Source organism: Uloborus diversus, chromosome 9 (assembly GCF_026930045.1).
Source record: "Uloborus diversus isolate 005 chromosome 9, Udiv.v.3.1, whole genome shotgun sequence".
In the NCBI taxonomy this organism is placed as follows: Eukaryota; Metazoa; Arthropoda; class Arachnida; order Araneae; family Uloboridae; genus Uloborus; species Uloborus diversus.
The window spans coordinates 113754124-113770035 of NC_072739.1; the positions used below are offsets into that span (position 1 = coordinate 113754124).

Genomic DNA, 15912 nt, shown 5'->3' on the forward strand with positions numbered 1-15912 from the left:
AATTAAAACCAATTTTTCCTGCTATAATATACCTACAAATTTAATTAAAATGTTGTACAATTTTCCTTCACACTTTATCCAGGCTTAGGACTGGCAGCTGTTAATGCTGGCGTGTTTAAAAATTGTGTTAAAAAGATTTATAAAAAAGAAAAAGAAAAGAAAGAACAAAAAATGCATTTTAACTTTTAAACTGTAGCATGAAATGAACTACTGCATGAGCATACACTAGGATTAATTTCCACTCCGCATTTGGATAAGGTATGGATCAGTCTTAGTTTTGTGGGTCTTCTGTCTCTGATGAAAAAAATTGCCACCAAGAGACTTGCAAAAATTCAAGCATTGGAATTTAAAACTGCCCTCATCAGTTCTGCACAGCAGCTGTAAAATAAAGTACATTTACATAAAAAAGTATTTTGTGAGGTAAGTATGCAGAGAAAGGTAGAGCAATAACTTATTTCTCTTACCTTTCAAAAATCAGTTTCACATGTAATTATTTATTTGCAACCCACAAGAGTGTTATAAATTTGCTTCCTAGAAGCAAGCAGGGGTTGAAATTTAGAAAAATACGTCACTGGCCCAATGGACTAGTAAAATCTAAATTTCCCAGAACAGCACACGTTTAGTGGTCCATTATCACATCCTGATTTTGAACAATACGAAAAAAGGGAAAAAAACAAAATAAAGTAACATGATAATATAGAGACAATTTACAATTTTTAATCGACATGACACAAGAGGTAAAATCACTATGTTATAATGCTATAGAAATCTTTTAACATAGTCTTTTTTGCAGACTGAAAATCTAAACATTATAAATAAAGGTGCAAACTTTCTTATGGTATCGAAATTGTGATGCTTACAATTTCTGAAAGGAAAGCAGAAATAAAACTTCCCTGGTCAAGTGGACCACTACAATTTGTATTTCGCTGGTCCAGTAGATAGTTTTGTGGTTGGTCCTGGACTAGTGGACCACTGTTAATTTTGAACCCTGGCAAGTATATCAAATGAAGACATAAAATTTTGACTATTGAGAATTTGTTGAGCAAAATTCTCAATAGTCAAACACATACCCTACAATTCATGTTATCAATGTGAGTGTTATGAGGAGGATAACTTACATCACTATCAAAGATATTTAAAAGTTTACAAACGAAGTTTCTCCATATCATTATAAAATCAGAATAAACATCTAAATTTTTGCAAACCTTTAAGATCCTAAAAGTTGATCATTCTATATCTTTTACTGTAAATAACAGTAGGAACCAATGACAATTGATATTTGCTGGTAGAAAAAACATAATCTGACCAAGAAATTTCTTCCCTGGCACAACACATTCTTCATTTGTAAGAGCCGACTATGATATGATTTTGCAGCAAGTGAATTATTACTTACTGAATTTTGGAATTTTGTGTTATATGATTTGGAAGTCATCTACGATGCTGTCAAATAACCAACCGTTTCAAAAGATAATGCGTTTTAACTTTAAAAATACTTAATTTATAGGCAGTTAGGATATCAAGATTTTTATTCCATTCACTTTTAGAACACGCCGGTATATCATCAATTTTAAATTTCTTCTGGGAACATAAACTTCTTAAATTCGTATTTCATCATCGAATCACCAATAATTAGTAGTCGCATACCAGTTAGGAATGTAAAGTACAAATCAAAATGAATAAATTAAAACAAAAAAGTAAAATACAAAACACACAAATGCAAGAAATAAACAATTTTTGCGGATCATAATCACTACGCCTCGTGTAAATCAAATCAGGTGTAAATAAATCCGTGATCAGTACTCCAAATAACGATTACCAGAGGTTGGCACAAATGCGGCGACGAGTTCGTTTTAGCGACTCTTTTGGCATGTTTCCTGTTCCTATTATCTGGAAGAATCGATTAGGAAGAGGAGCTGTTGCCACAAATTGAAACGCTGTAAAAGAAAAGGCGAAGCAAGCGTATTTAAAAATGTATTAGATAACAATGACGATCTTATCTAATTGACGAACAATGGATCAAAAAATCATTAATATCTTAATTTTTTAACTTAACTATTGTTACTGTATCTACTGTACAGTACTATTATAGTGCATCATTCTAATTTTACTACATGCTGCACGTACCGTGTTTTTATATTTTATGTCTTTCATTCCCATTGGTCATTCATTTTGTGCATCTTTAAGTATTTCCTGTTGAATAACAGTTTTTTATTTTTTAAATACAGTAAAAGTTCAGTTCTTTATGCAAGAAACTGCACTGTTATGGTTAAAGAATGTTTTAGAGCAGTTTGAGGGGTGTTTATAAGTGTCTAAAAGTATTTGGTATGCTTTAAAAAAATTTGTATGCATGTACTAAGTTTGCACTAAGCGAAATTTCAACTTACGCGAGGAGTCTTGGAACGCATCCCTCGAGTAAGTCGGGACTCTACTGTAACTACTGAAAAAAGAAAAAGAGCTTTCTTTTACTGTAAAGCGCAGCATGCAAATTTGATGCGTTTGAGGAAGCTGTAGCAGAAGCTCCCATCTTGTCTGATCACCTGATGCGCAATGTAGTCTTCATATTTGCAGCTTCTTTAACTAGCACTTTTCGTCACATGACCGAATGGACGTCAAGTCATCTTTATGCTTAGTATATATGTGTCTGCTTTTTCCCCCCTCCCCTTCTTGGATCTTTTATTTTTTTTCCTTTAATTTTTTAACTTTCTTAGTTATTAAAGCGTTGTAACTGAACTACCAGTAGCGATAGAAGTCAAGTCTGTATAAGTTGTTTTCAATTGAACGGTTGTTACGTATCCTCTCTATGCAGCGAAGTCTCGTAGTGCCTTTCCTTACTGTTGAAGGGCACCGATTCCAAAGAAGGTAATTTATAGACCTCTTTTCAATAGGCACCGGTCCTAACGCCCCCCCCCCCCCCCATTAATATGAAAATCTGTAATCTACATTCTGATTTGACTTTTACATTCCTAATGTTTTGGAGCGCCGAAGTAATGACTATCAGCTGCCCCAAGTTCCAAAAATTGTGTACCCAGAATCTCTTGCTAGCGATTCTGCACAACTCCGTTAGAGTTGCGTGCCATTTAGCAGGCAGGTACCCTTTTTAAACGACCAATGATGCATTTTGAATTTATACAAAGTTAACACATAAAAGTACTGGTGGTTTAAATTTTCGCGGCGTATGAGTGAACTGAGTGAACGATTGTTCATTTCTTTGTTGTACATGAAATTGTAGAACTGTTGTTCAATTACATACAGCTATTTTCGATATTGTAAATATATTTCCAGTTGGCAAGAAATGCTACATCATATAACCTGCGACGCAACGCAAATACGAATAATTAATTCAATCTAAAAACATGAAGAGCACTGTATCACATAACAATATCTAAAATTTACTGAATATTTGGTAGTGCAAAGTTCTTTATATTTCCCGCAAATACGACTTTCGGAAAACATAAACAGTTGAGGAATGCTTTTAACAATATTAGAAGAAAAAAAAAATTGACTTATTTGTAAATTATCCTTTTTTTTTTTTTTTTTTTTTTGATTCATGGCAAAACCAATTCGCAACTCCAATAAACTGTAGGGGGCACTGCAACCACTGTCTGATGGCGGAAGGAAAAGGTAAAACAAACAAATGCCGTAACTTATAACTTGCTTTGACGCTTAGTGAATGACAGTAATTTTTCATCTTGTTTGTGGGAAGCTTTCTTTTCTATTCTTCTCAAATTACATTACACCAAAAACTGTCTGAAGCCTGTAATTTACCCCAAAGAAAACACATGAAATAGAATGTTTTATCTTTTTTTTTTATTGTTAATCACCGCAAGGTACCGTATTCGAGCTCTGGAGTTGCGAATAGTAAAAATTATTTTCGTCAAACTGGACCATCGAAAAAAAAAAAAATATATGCATTCAATTGCTTCGATGTTTTCCTTTAAGCTATTTGTAGATAGATAACTTGTACTAAAACGTAACTTGCTATAATATGTAATGAAATTCATTACAAAAATTATATTCCTCAAAAAAAAAAAAAAAAACTTTGAACGAAGTTTAAGAAATTCTAAATAAGTAAACAAAATGCAAATAATAATAACAAAAAGAATTTGAAAGTAGTAGAAACAGCAATTTAAATTTCACACAAGATTTTGAGGTGATTAGGAACCAATTTCAATGCAAAAAAAAAAAAAAAAAAAAAAAAAAAAAAACCTTGATCTTATGTATGAAAAACAGGTACGTGCACAGAAGGGGGGGAGGGGGGAAGGGACACCTGTTGGGCCGGGCACGAACCTCAAGGGGGCCCATTATTTTTAAGACTATGGGTGAAATATAGGGGTAAATAATATGGGCGGAGTAGGCCGGATAAGTCATTTGTGACGGGCCCCAAAATTTCTCTTCAAGCCCCTGATTAAAAGACATACGACATATATATAATAATTTAAAAAGTCGTGACGTACAATATATTTTCTACTTTAAAAGACATTGGAGTTAATTTATGGTAAATGACAAATATACAAAGAAATTCTTTTCTTCTTCCGTGAACTTCTTTACGTTTGGATGGCAAAAGGCATTATTTTTCTGTTCTGGAAAACAAGCAAAAATGTCTTCCGTTTCTTGTTACGTGTAAATATTTCCGCCGTTGAGCGAATAATTCCCAATTATAGTAACCTGAGAAGGAGTGGAGTAGTGATAGATCGGAAATTGTGTGAGAAGCTCTTCCTAGCATTCACAATGCATGGCCGCACTAAATTTCGCTAACGCTTATAGGTCGTAACAATCGCTGAAACTCACAGCAACAAAGAGGCGCTACAGGGAACCCGTTTCCATGACGTTGCCATTGATTGGTGGATGCATGAGCGGATCTAGTTGCATCGGTTCAAATTAGAAAAGTCATAAATTGTCAAGGCCCGTTAAGCGTCAGCGCCATCTAGTGGAGCCATGTACAATGTTACCGGGTTAGGTTTGCCCGAACTAAGGCCCCTGTATCTAAGAGCCAACGCATCAGCTTAAGATCATCCTCCTTGGACGACGTCCGAAGCGGACGTGACTTTTCCTCCTCTCTGGTCGGGACCGGTTTTCGCCGGCTCCTTTCTCTTTCGCACACTTCCCTGTGAGGGCTGAGCACGATCCTCAGCGGTTAGGCCTAGATCTAGCCGGGCTGACGGACGGGCTAAGCTGAGAACAACGGGCTCTCCCTTTGGCGAGAAGGGCCTTTTTAAAGGCCACTTTATTGATCGCCCTCTTCGCTCACCATGAGCACTCTCACCAAGAAAAACAACGGTAAGGGTCAGGACCCACCCTTCGATAATGATGTGAACTCATACCAGACTCCTGCGGAACTAATGGACGGAGACACGGACGAATGCATGGACACTTCTTATGATGATCCGGTCGGACAAAAAAATGTGAAGACCAAGCCTGGAGGCAAAGCATTCAAAAGGGTAAGCGTCTCTGATCAATTCTCCCGAGTCCTAAAAATTCATATGTACGAGCAGCAAGTCCTTAATAGAACGTTAAATGAATCAAAAGATTATGATGAATGCAATTCGTTAGCCGAATGGCTGTCTAAAATCTTTGATCAGCTCATACTTGAGAAATTTATCCCCAACATAGAGGACCAAAAAATTCTCAATAAGGTTAGAAAACAGGCAGATAGAGCGCGTAAAATATGTGCTGATCTAACTTCAAAGAAATGACTAGTATGAAGACCAAATGTAAGCTACCTTGAAGAAAAGAGTGATAATCTGCAAAAGCAAATTTCTGCCCTATAAAAAGAAATCAGTAAAATCGCGAAACTACAAGCTGTTGATAGAGACAGTAATAATAAAAGAAGCAGCCCCAATGATGAGGACGAGTTTACTGAATCTCCAAATCATAAAAGAAAATGCCCCTCTGGGGACTTCCTTTCGCTCCCTACGAGAAATAGATACTCGGCCCTCGATGGAAACGAGGAAGAAACTGACAACCTTGTCCCCTCAAAAGAAAATAATGCCAGTGAAATTAATGTGAACACAAACTATCGTAGTAAGGCCTCCAACAAGGAGAAAAATCTCCCCAGAATAGTCCTTCACATAGTTAAAGATCCCTCCAAAGTTATAGCCGAGGTTTCAAATAGGCTTGGGCATAAGTTTATTGCTAAGGTAAATGTCGAAGATATTGCTATTCAACCGGAAACGGTTAGTCACCACAAACAGATCAGAGAATGGGCCTCTGAGCAAAATATCCAGTCCTACACTAATCAACTCCCCGAAGATAGGGAACTCAAGGTGGTGTTCCGGGGATTACCCATTGATTTTGATGTTAGTGATCTTAGAACGCAAATTAAAGCTATGGCTTTTAACCCCACCAAAGTTGTTCGAATGACCCGCGGCAAAGATAGGGTACCCCTCCCTCTCTTCTTCGTCTTCATCCCAAAGAATGATATTAGTGCTGAAATCTATAGTGTTACAGAAATTGGTTACTTTAAGGTCAAAGTGGAAGCACTTCGTAGCAAAACGTTAGTGTTCAGTGTTTCCGCTGTCAGAAATGGGGTCACTCCCAGGATCTCTACACACTAGATCCCAAATGCATGAAATACAGTGAAGGACTTTGGTCACGTGACTGCCCCAAGGGCACCCTCGAAGTTCCCACCTGCACCAATTGCAAAGGCCCCATCTATCAAACTCCTCTGAATGTCCGTGGAAACCATCCCAAAATCCCAAGACTGCTAACCCTAGCACTGCCTTTCGGCAACCCAGACACCACACCTTTGATCACTCGCCCAAAGTCAGTGAAGATTGCAGTTATGCTCAAAAAATAAATATCAACCTAAGCAACCCTGAAGGAAATAAACAACCAAATCCATCCCACGTTTGCCGACATTATCCAATCTTTGGGTACGTTAGCTTCTCAATTGAACCTAGCCTTTTCTGCCTCGTAATGGCTTTTCCCGATCATCTGAAAGCTGTTTCTTGGAATGCTAATGGCATTTCACAAATTAAGACTAGGGAGCTCACCCATTTTACCCACAATTACTCCCCAATGTCGTTTTTATTCAAGAAACGAAATTAAAGCCTCACGCCAAGCGCTACATTCCCAATTACAACTGCATTCGGTCGGACCGCGGTGAAGGTCTCGGTGGGGGGCTGTCATTTATGTTCGCCAAAACCTTGTCTACACTTCTCACGTTTTCAATACTTCCTCGTTCGAAAATACTACCATCTTCTTCAAATTTAACAGATCGGATTGGGCCACCATTTAGAATATTTATTGCCCGTCGGATAATACCGTCCTTGAACATGAGCTCAAACACCTCTTTAACCTAAACAATAATACATTCCTCTTTGGCGATTTTAACGCTCATCATATGTACTGGTATATTTCCTACAAGTCTAGCAAAGTCAAATTCATCTTTGAGTTTAGTGTTGACAATGACATCCAAATCATCGCCCCTCCTCAGCCCACTCATTTCAGTACTGATCAGCCCACTGTAATAGACTTCGCCCTTGTAAAAATTAATAATTGGCCCTACTTGATTGAATCGGTCGCGGACCTCTCCTCTGACCACAACCCGGTCGTCCTCCTTCTTGGCACTAGATACATTCTCCCCAAACGTACTCTGGTTATTGATAGTATTAATTGGTCCAAGTATTACAACATTCTACATAGTACTGTCCGGGGAAACCCGACCTTCAATAATATTGATGAAATTGAGCAAGGTATTGAGGACATCACCTCGGCTATTCGGCATGCTATCAGCCTGTCCACCTCTAAAGTTAAGATTAATACCGACCCCCTCAAGCTCCCCCCCCCCCTTTATCAGAAACCTCATCACACAGAAAAATAGGCCACTGAAATGCGGAGACGCACTTTCGACCCCTCCTTGAATCACGAAATTAACCATTTGTACCAATTAACCATTAACCTGCATCAACGATATGATTAAGCAGCTTAAGCAGCACAACTGGGAAACTCTGATCTCGGGGCTTAGCACTAGGAAAAATTCCCTCTACAGGATGGCCAAACGGCTCAAAAATTCTTTTGTGGGCATCCCCGCTCTCACCTCAAATGACATCACTATCTCTTCTAAACATGACAAAACCGAAGCTATTGCTGATCACCTGATGACTACCATTCAGGTTAACCCTGTCCCCCTCCATCGGTCTCAAAAAGCAAATTCACGACAAAATTGAATATTTCATGGAAAACCTCCCTGAGGGAACCCAGTCCCCCCTCACGTCCCCCAACATGGTTATCGAAATTATCAAAAACTTAAAAACTAAATCCTCCCCCGGGGAGGATCAGATCTCCAACAAAGCCCTCAAGATGCTCCCCCTCAATGTCATTACCCACCTTACAAAAATTTTCAATAGGCTCCTCATCTATGGTCATTTCCCCAGCACCTGGAAAAATGCTATTGTGGTGCCTATCCACAAAAAAGACGCCCCCTTGCATCAAGCATCTAGCTACTGGCCCATTAGCTTCCTTTCGACCATTTCTAAAGTTTTTGAAGGGATCATTAAGCATAGACTTAACCAGCATATTGTCGACCACCAAATAATCCCGGAGTTTGGGTTCCGTAGAGGTCACAGCACTGTCCACCAGCTTCTAAGAGTCACCAACTACTTTATGGAAGGTGTTAATAGGAAGAAACATACGCAGCTTCCAAGTAAAGTTAAATAACTACATTTCTAGTAAAAGACAGATCAATTTTAGTGTCCCACAGGGAAGTAAGCTCTCCCCCCTTCTCTTCAATATATTCACTCACGGCATGCCGAAAAGCGAAAATGTGCTCCTTGCTCTCTTCGCCGATGATATTGCTATCATCTCTAAGCATTACAACCCCCGTTCCCTGCATAAAAACATCCAACATTACCTTAATGCCCTTACCGACTGGTACAGGAAATGGTGCCCGGGAAATAAACTCCACCGAAATTAAAACAATTCACTTCAAGAAAAACTCGAAGAAAAAACCCCCCAAACTCCTGCTCTGGTGCAAGTTCTCAGCATGCTCCCCTCTTGATCCTCTCATTTTTTCGCCCCGCTCCGCGGGGACGCAATGTGTAGGTATACCAACTTGCATACTCAATGATTTCTCTTCTATGGACTCGGGGTAAAAGAGTTGTCTCTTTGCGCCCCCTAAAAATTTAACGACCGATCGAATGACCGCTTAAGATCAGCCATTATGGATCGAAGCGCGTGTTTGTCTTTTCTGGAAAGTTATCGCGTTTGTTGAGTTTTCACTGGGAACAATTATTAGCGGCACGCTAGTTATTTATTAAATAAACTATTATTTTTGGCAAATTTGGTGAAACAAGAAACTTTTCTCTGGTAACCCTAGTTCTGCAAAAATCCTATCCAAAATGGCTAAAATTAAGCTGATGTGCCGGCCTATCTATACAGCGGCTCTAGCCTGAACTGTTGTCGATCTTTAAAATAATAGAAGCTTAAATAAGTATACGTAAAAGCTAACAACATCAGCAAAAGGCCATAGGGTAGCCGCAAGCACAACTTCGGTAGGAAAGTGAACTTCACTCTGATGTGTTTTATTGCAATTTTTTGCGTGAATATTTGTGGTTATTCTTTATTTCAAGTTTCCGACAGCAGGTTTAACGCTTACCGTCGATCATTTGTCGCGGGTTTCATGATTTAGCCACTAATGCTAGCGGACGATACACCGGCAATGTGCTTTTGGGCCCTACAACCATGCTTCATTGTTGAAAATCAGTTATATATAAACGGTATATTTTATTGCATTAAAATACTGGTAGATAAAGCCAAATTATTCAAAAAGTTAAAAGTATGAGAATTCAATTAATCTTACATAATTGACAACATTCAAGATTTTATTTCATGTTCGAAAACAAATCCACAACGCTCTACTAAGTTCTAAAAGTCAAGGAAAAATTGTTAAAGCGTAAAAGAAATATTATTTACAATAAGATTACTTTTCTCATGGCATTGATACAGATTGCCTTCTAATATGGATAGGTTCAGTTTTAATCTTGTCCTTTTTTTTTACGCTGTTGTTGAACGTGCGATGCAATGGAAATGCAGTTACATATTTAAATGAATCGATATATTTGGTTTTCTGCCATTTGTTTTAACACTCTCACTGAGAATTTGTGTTGAGTTCATGTTCAAGTCGAAAAGCACCAGAGCTCTTGGCCTCAATTCGGTTTTTCCTTGGCAAAATCTAGTCTAGAGCAAAAAATAGAGGTGTGGAGTTTTTTATATATATTTTTTAACTATAGGAATTGTTACGAACCAACCTCTTTTTGGAAAAAAAAAAAAACTGTCTTTTGTCAATTTTCTATGTTCTTACAAATAACTAAATTTGATTGCCATTTGAATATAAAAACAAAACTTGAGAGTCAAAAAAAAAAAAAACAATATAACGCACAAAAGAATTAATTAAGAATTGCCATCCTTTTTCCTGCATGCACATATTTTTTCCTCTATGTAAATTATCATGAACGACATTCGACCCCCACTAAACCAGACGACTTAAAGCCCCTGTAGCGTAAGGCCTCCAGTTACAGTGGTTTTAAAACGACTCGCAATCGCGAAATTCCGGCTGCATGACAAGAAAGCAACCCTTTAGATAAAAGAGAGGCAGTTACTTTTCTTCCGTACGCCTGCAGATCACCCTATGTTATACTGCTTGGGATTCATGATTGCGCCAACCTAATTCCCAGAACCACAATACGCAAGGGGTTTTATCGTCCTCCGACCTGCGGGGCCGAAAAACAGACTTGACACACTTGAGAATCCATACTTGCAATCGACGGCATATGTTTCTTACATTCATATTTGAAATATTTTTTCAATAACTGGTGGTGAATAATAAGCTTTTCCAATAAAGCGCTGCTCAAGCAGCCCGTCATTTGGACTGATCAGGTATTTTAAAAACATTACGTAATTATGCATTTTTCATGTGCTCGTATTTTAATGTTCCTCCTCCCTATAAAATGCATTGCATATACCCTCTGCCCCACTCCCCACTGAAAATTTTGAAATGTCGGGCCTGTGTGCAACTAAAAAATGTATGCAGTCAATGTCGAAAACCAGGGGTGGGGTTTGTGATTCAAACCCCTCCCAACACCTTTGGTTTTAGCGCATATTGCCAATCCTAATGCAGTTTCTGCATGCATATCTGGACGGTTATGACCGAAAACATCAAATGGAAAGCAACTTATGGCTGCACCACTGAATGCAATGAATAACAGTGAACATATGGGAACATTTCAAAGCGCTGGCTTTCGAAAAATGTTACCAAAGTGAAACATTCTGAGCTGAACACTCACAGAATTTCCTAATAAAGACTTCTTTTATGATGTTCGAGAGATTTGCACGTTGTTTCCGTACGTCACTGGATTATAATCAGTAAATCTAAGGCCCCTATATATACGTGCCGACGCATCAGCTTAAGATCAGCCTTTTTGGATCGGAGCGCGAGTTTGAGTGGTTGTCTTTTCTGGCGAGTTATCGCGTTGGTGCTTGTTCACTTTGAGCAATTATTAGCAGCACGTGAATTGTTTATTAAATAAAATATTATTTTCTGCAAATTTGGCGAAATCCAAACTTTGCTGTGGTAACCCAAGCAGTGCAACAATGAAAAATCCGATCCAAAATGGCATAACTTAAGCTGATGCGTCGGCCTGTCTATATAGCGGCTCTACAGTAATCAGGTCCTGAGTGTGCACATTCAAAAAATACTTTTAAGAAAAATTAAAAAAAAAATTCATTAAGTATCTTGAGTTCGATTCAGTCAATAAAAATTAAATTCCTGGAGATGAAGGATTAACAACAACGTTTTAAAAAAAGAACGAATCATTCTTAGCAGTTGGTTCCGATTGGCTACAAGAGATCTCTAAATTTTCTAATCGCCTCACCACGACGGATGATTAGACATATCACGGATAAACACTAAACTAAACATCCAAATTAGAAAAAAAACACATGTTAGTGATGTTCGTGTTCTTGTTTGGGTTAGTAATTTTAGTTTTACTTAGCCTTTTTATAATCGCAATAACACTTTTGGAGTTTAGCATGAAACCCTCTTCGTAATTAACCTCCTCTTGTGAGGTTGAAAATTGGTTTTCTGTCAAATAAAGCGAATACAGTTGAACACCATTATAATGCACACCTTGCGGTCAGAAGTGTTGCTGAAAATCGGTTTTAGCATTGTATAGATTATTTCAGAAAATACTATTCAGATAAAGAAATGCCCTGAAAATGAAATATTCTAGCAAAATTTGAACCGAATGTTTGGTTGAAATTTTCAAACTAATATTTGAATATTAATGCTAATTTAAAATCGAAATCGTTCATATATTTTGTATTTATCTAACTGAAGTATAATCATTAATTCAAAGTAAATAAAATTAGAATAAATCAGATGTCCTCAAACCTTTCGGACTCATGGCACCCTATACGGAATTAGAATTTTTAAGTACACCCTCGTCTTTCTCTTTTTTTCACAAATGAATATCAAAATTCTCTATGGTGTTTGGAAGACAAATTGAAAGAAATATATTCCATTACAGCAACAATGCTGACTTTATTAGAGAATGAAACTTTTTTTTCTGAAATATTAGGATTCAGTTTATGGAGCTTTTGTATTGCAGCAGACATTTTTAATTCTTGTTTCACTCGCTGTATGTTAGTATCTATCCTAAAACAATGGTTGTGATCTTTTGACATAAATCTTGAAAATCACATGACCCATGGAGCAGGAACTCACGATGTTAAATGTAACACCATTGAAAAAAATCTCTTGGAGTTAGCTCCAGAAAGAAGTGGCCACAGAAAAGGTGATTGTCTCATCATCAGAACCATGTCAAATCCAATAACAAGGAAGTTCATTATTGAGGAGCATTTGTCAGATAATGGGGGAGGGGGGGGGGCAGGGGCAGATACAGAAAAATCTTTTGGAGGTGACACGGGAAATTGAATAGCCCCCTCCCCTCTCCCGCCACTTTAGATGTTTCATAGCAAAGTTTTAATGACTTTATTTTTAAATATGTGTGTTTTTTATTTTATTAATTATTTTTTTAGGATTCCTTTAGGTCATTGAGTCTACTTCTAAGTACATGAATATTATGCATGAAAAACTTAGAATGTGGACAGAAAACATCTTTAACGTTTCAATCCATTTAAATACTAACCCAATATAATGTCGCCGAGATGCTAGACAATGAGCGGCTTTACTTAGGAACATTGTCATAATGATTATAACACGAGGGCAAGGTTATTAAATAAACCCATACCTGACTGGAGTTTTTTTTAAAATTAATTTACAAAGAAAATCATAACTTCATAACATAACTTCATAACTGAAGAATTCAGAAACTATTTCTGTGTGAATTTCAAAACAGTTGCTGATTTGTTCTTAAAGCCATGATACAGTAGAGATAACATATTTTGATGCCGTTTCCATTAGAAGTCATGTTTTTTCCAATAAATTACCGTATGATTTCTTTCATTTTGCATTTTTTATAAGCTGAAAAAGAAATCTATTATTTCGCAAATAGGTTCCTGGATCAAAATGACTCTTTTAGGTGCACCTATACATTAAAAAAAAAAAAGCTAATTATTGATTCCATCAAAGAAGAATTAGTAGACAAATTGCGATAATACGGTCCTTTGAATTCGAAACCAGTGAGTTAAATGTATTTTGCAACTCTGGGCCTCTGACTCCAGTAATACTTCTTTAGCTAACAAAAATGCTTTTATTCAAAATATGCTGAATGTGTTTTGTATTCTTTTTAATTAACAACGTAAAAAAATGAAAAAGAAAGGTCAATTAAAAAGTACTAAGTAAAGTAGTTACTTCATCCTTGTGGGGGGGGGACATGCCCCCTGCTCTAGTGGCGGATCCAGCCGATTGTTTTGGGAGGGGCCATCCGAAATTTTTGAACAAACTCCTCAGATCCGAATTTAGCTCTATGCCATCTCGAGGCAAATTTGAAATCTGCCGCCCCCTCCCCCCCTCTAAAAGAAGCAAAATATTCTTGACTCAAAAAAAAAAAAAAAAAACGTAAAAAAGTGTTCCCTAGATTCAAACTGTCGAACTTATGAAGAAATGATGGCGTTTCACAGAGGCGCCCTGGTGAAATAATCACAGTGGTCTCTCAAAAAAAATTTTATTCGGCAAATTTTGCTGACGATTCGGCAAATACCATGATTGAAAAACATTTGACTTTCATAAGATGTGTGAAAGTAATCATTATTAAATTATAAGAAGAAATTGTTTCTGTGGAAAATGAAAGAATGCTAATATTTTACTTTCAAGAATAAAAATTTAATTCAAAAAATGTGTTTAAAGTAGCAAATTTGCCGCCCCTGAAAAGTTTGCCGACCTAGGCAGCTGTCTACTCTGCCTATTGGGAAATTGGGCCCTGATAATTCCCCAGAAATTTTATCAAAATGAAGTTTTAAAAACTCAACTATCGGGGTATCGAGACCTTAGGTGAGGGGGGTGGATTTAGGAATCTCCCTCAAAAATGTTTCAAAATTTAAATTTCCGAGCAATTTTTGAAAATTAGGAAACTAAAAACGCATTTTGTCTATTTTTGGTGATGTACGGAGAAAGGTCAGGTTTCGGGCGCTGGCGAATACTTTTTGAAAATAAAGCTTAGAAACCAAAATATTCTGTCATTATACATTGAGAAATTAGAAGTGGAGGGGCGCTCTTCTAGCTCTTCAGCTGTCCAGCCTAAAAATGCACCTTTAGGTTAAAGAAAGTGTGAAGGTGCTTAGAATCCTTCCTTCCTGGAAATATTTTGCCTTTGAGGTTCCAAAAATTTGGAATTTTAACTATATTTATACATATTTTAGAAAGAGAAATGGAAGATTCGTGAGCTCCTCCAAAAAACCTCCTTTTAAAGCTATCATCATGATATAAACTAGAAAGGGAGGGAGTCCTATAAAAACTCGTTTGTAATTGAAGTCCCCCCCAAAAAAAATCATTTGAGTTGCTTTTAAGCAAGTTAAGTGATAAGCTAGTTTCTGTTGACATTTTTTCCAAATAAAAGACTTAAAATGCAATTTTTTGCTACATATCAAGGCATTTGTGAAAGGGCATGGGAAAAGGGGTTCTCCTCCTAGTTTCGAAATTAAAGCCATAAAAACGAATATTTAGGCTCTCTTTGGTCTTGTGAACAATAGGTATACTCTGAGAACCGCAACATTTAGAGATCGTCCAAGTGTCTGTAGTTGGAATCAAGAAATGATGTAAAAGATGCAGAAAAATTTTGGAAATAAAAGTTTTGTTTTGAGGATAGGAATATAATTTATCTCCCAATTAAGGCCTATACTTCTTTTTCAGTAAAATACATATGTCAAATTTTGTTATCTTCTCTTTTTTTTTCTTTTTTTCCTTAAAAAAATTTCTACAATCACAAGGCTTTGGGAGGGGCCATGGCCCCCATGGCCCCCCTCTAGATCCGCCCCTGCCCTGCTCCCCTAAAACCCACTACTGGGGATGGGGTAGGGGTTCAAAAATGAACAACCATTGATTGTGTGACATGTTACAGCGAGTGAAAGAAGAATTAGTCTTGGAACTTGACATTTGCTGCATTATGAAAGGTTCATTCATCGAACATCAGGTTTGTGCACAAAGATAAGGGGGGTAACACTATACTAGGGAGCCTGCAGGTTTAGATATTACCTGGAAAAGGGGTGTAGGGCCGAGGTGAGGTCAAAAAATTCGGCAAGTGTAGGAATTGGTGGTATCTGAATTTTTTCCAAAAGCATCTCAAATATAGTGAAGATTTAGTTTCTAGTTTAAAATGGAGTCAGAGTGTCAAAATTAGATCCAAATTTATAAATATGAACCTAATCGTAAGCATAAGATTCATTAAATATAAGGGGTTTGGGAGATTCTCCCCTGAGAAATTTTCGAAATTGAAGTTATAAAAATGCATTTAGACG

The 15912-nt window shown here is 37.2% G+C and overlaps 1 non-coding gene across 1 annotated transcript; it reads right to left on the minus strand.

Annotated features, from left to right (window-relative positions):
* Nucleotides 1–2972: 2972 nt before the first annotated feature.
* Nucleotides 2973–3099, minus strand: LOC129230781 (U11 spliceosomal RNA). The gene has a single exon (XR_008581183.1). It is a non-coding gene; the product is annotated as a U11 spliceosomal RNA (small nuclear RNA).
* Between the last annotated feature and the right edge of the window lie 12813 nt (nt 3100–15912).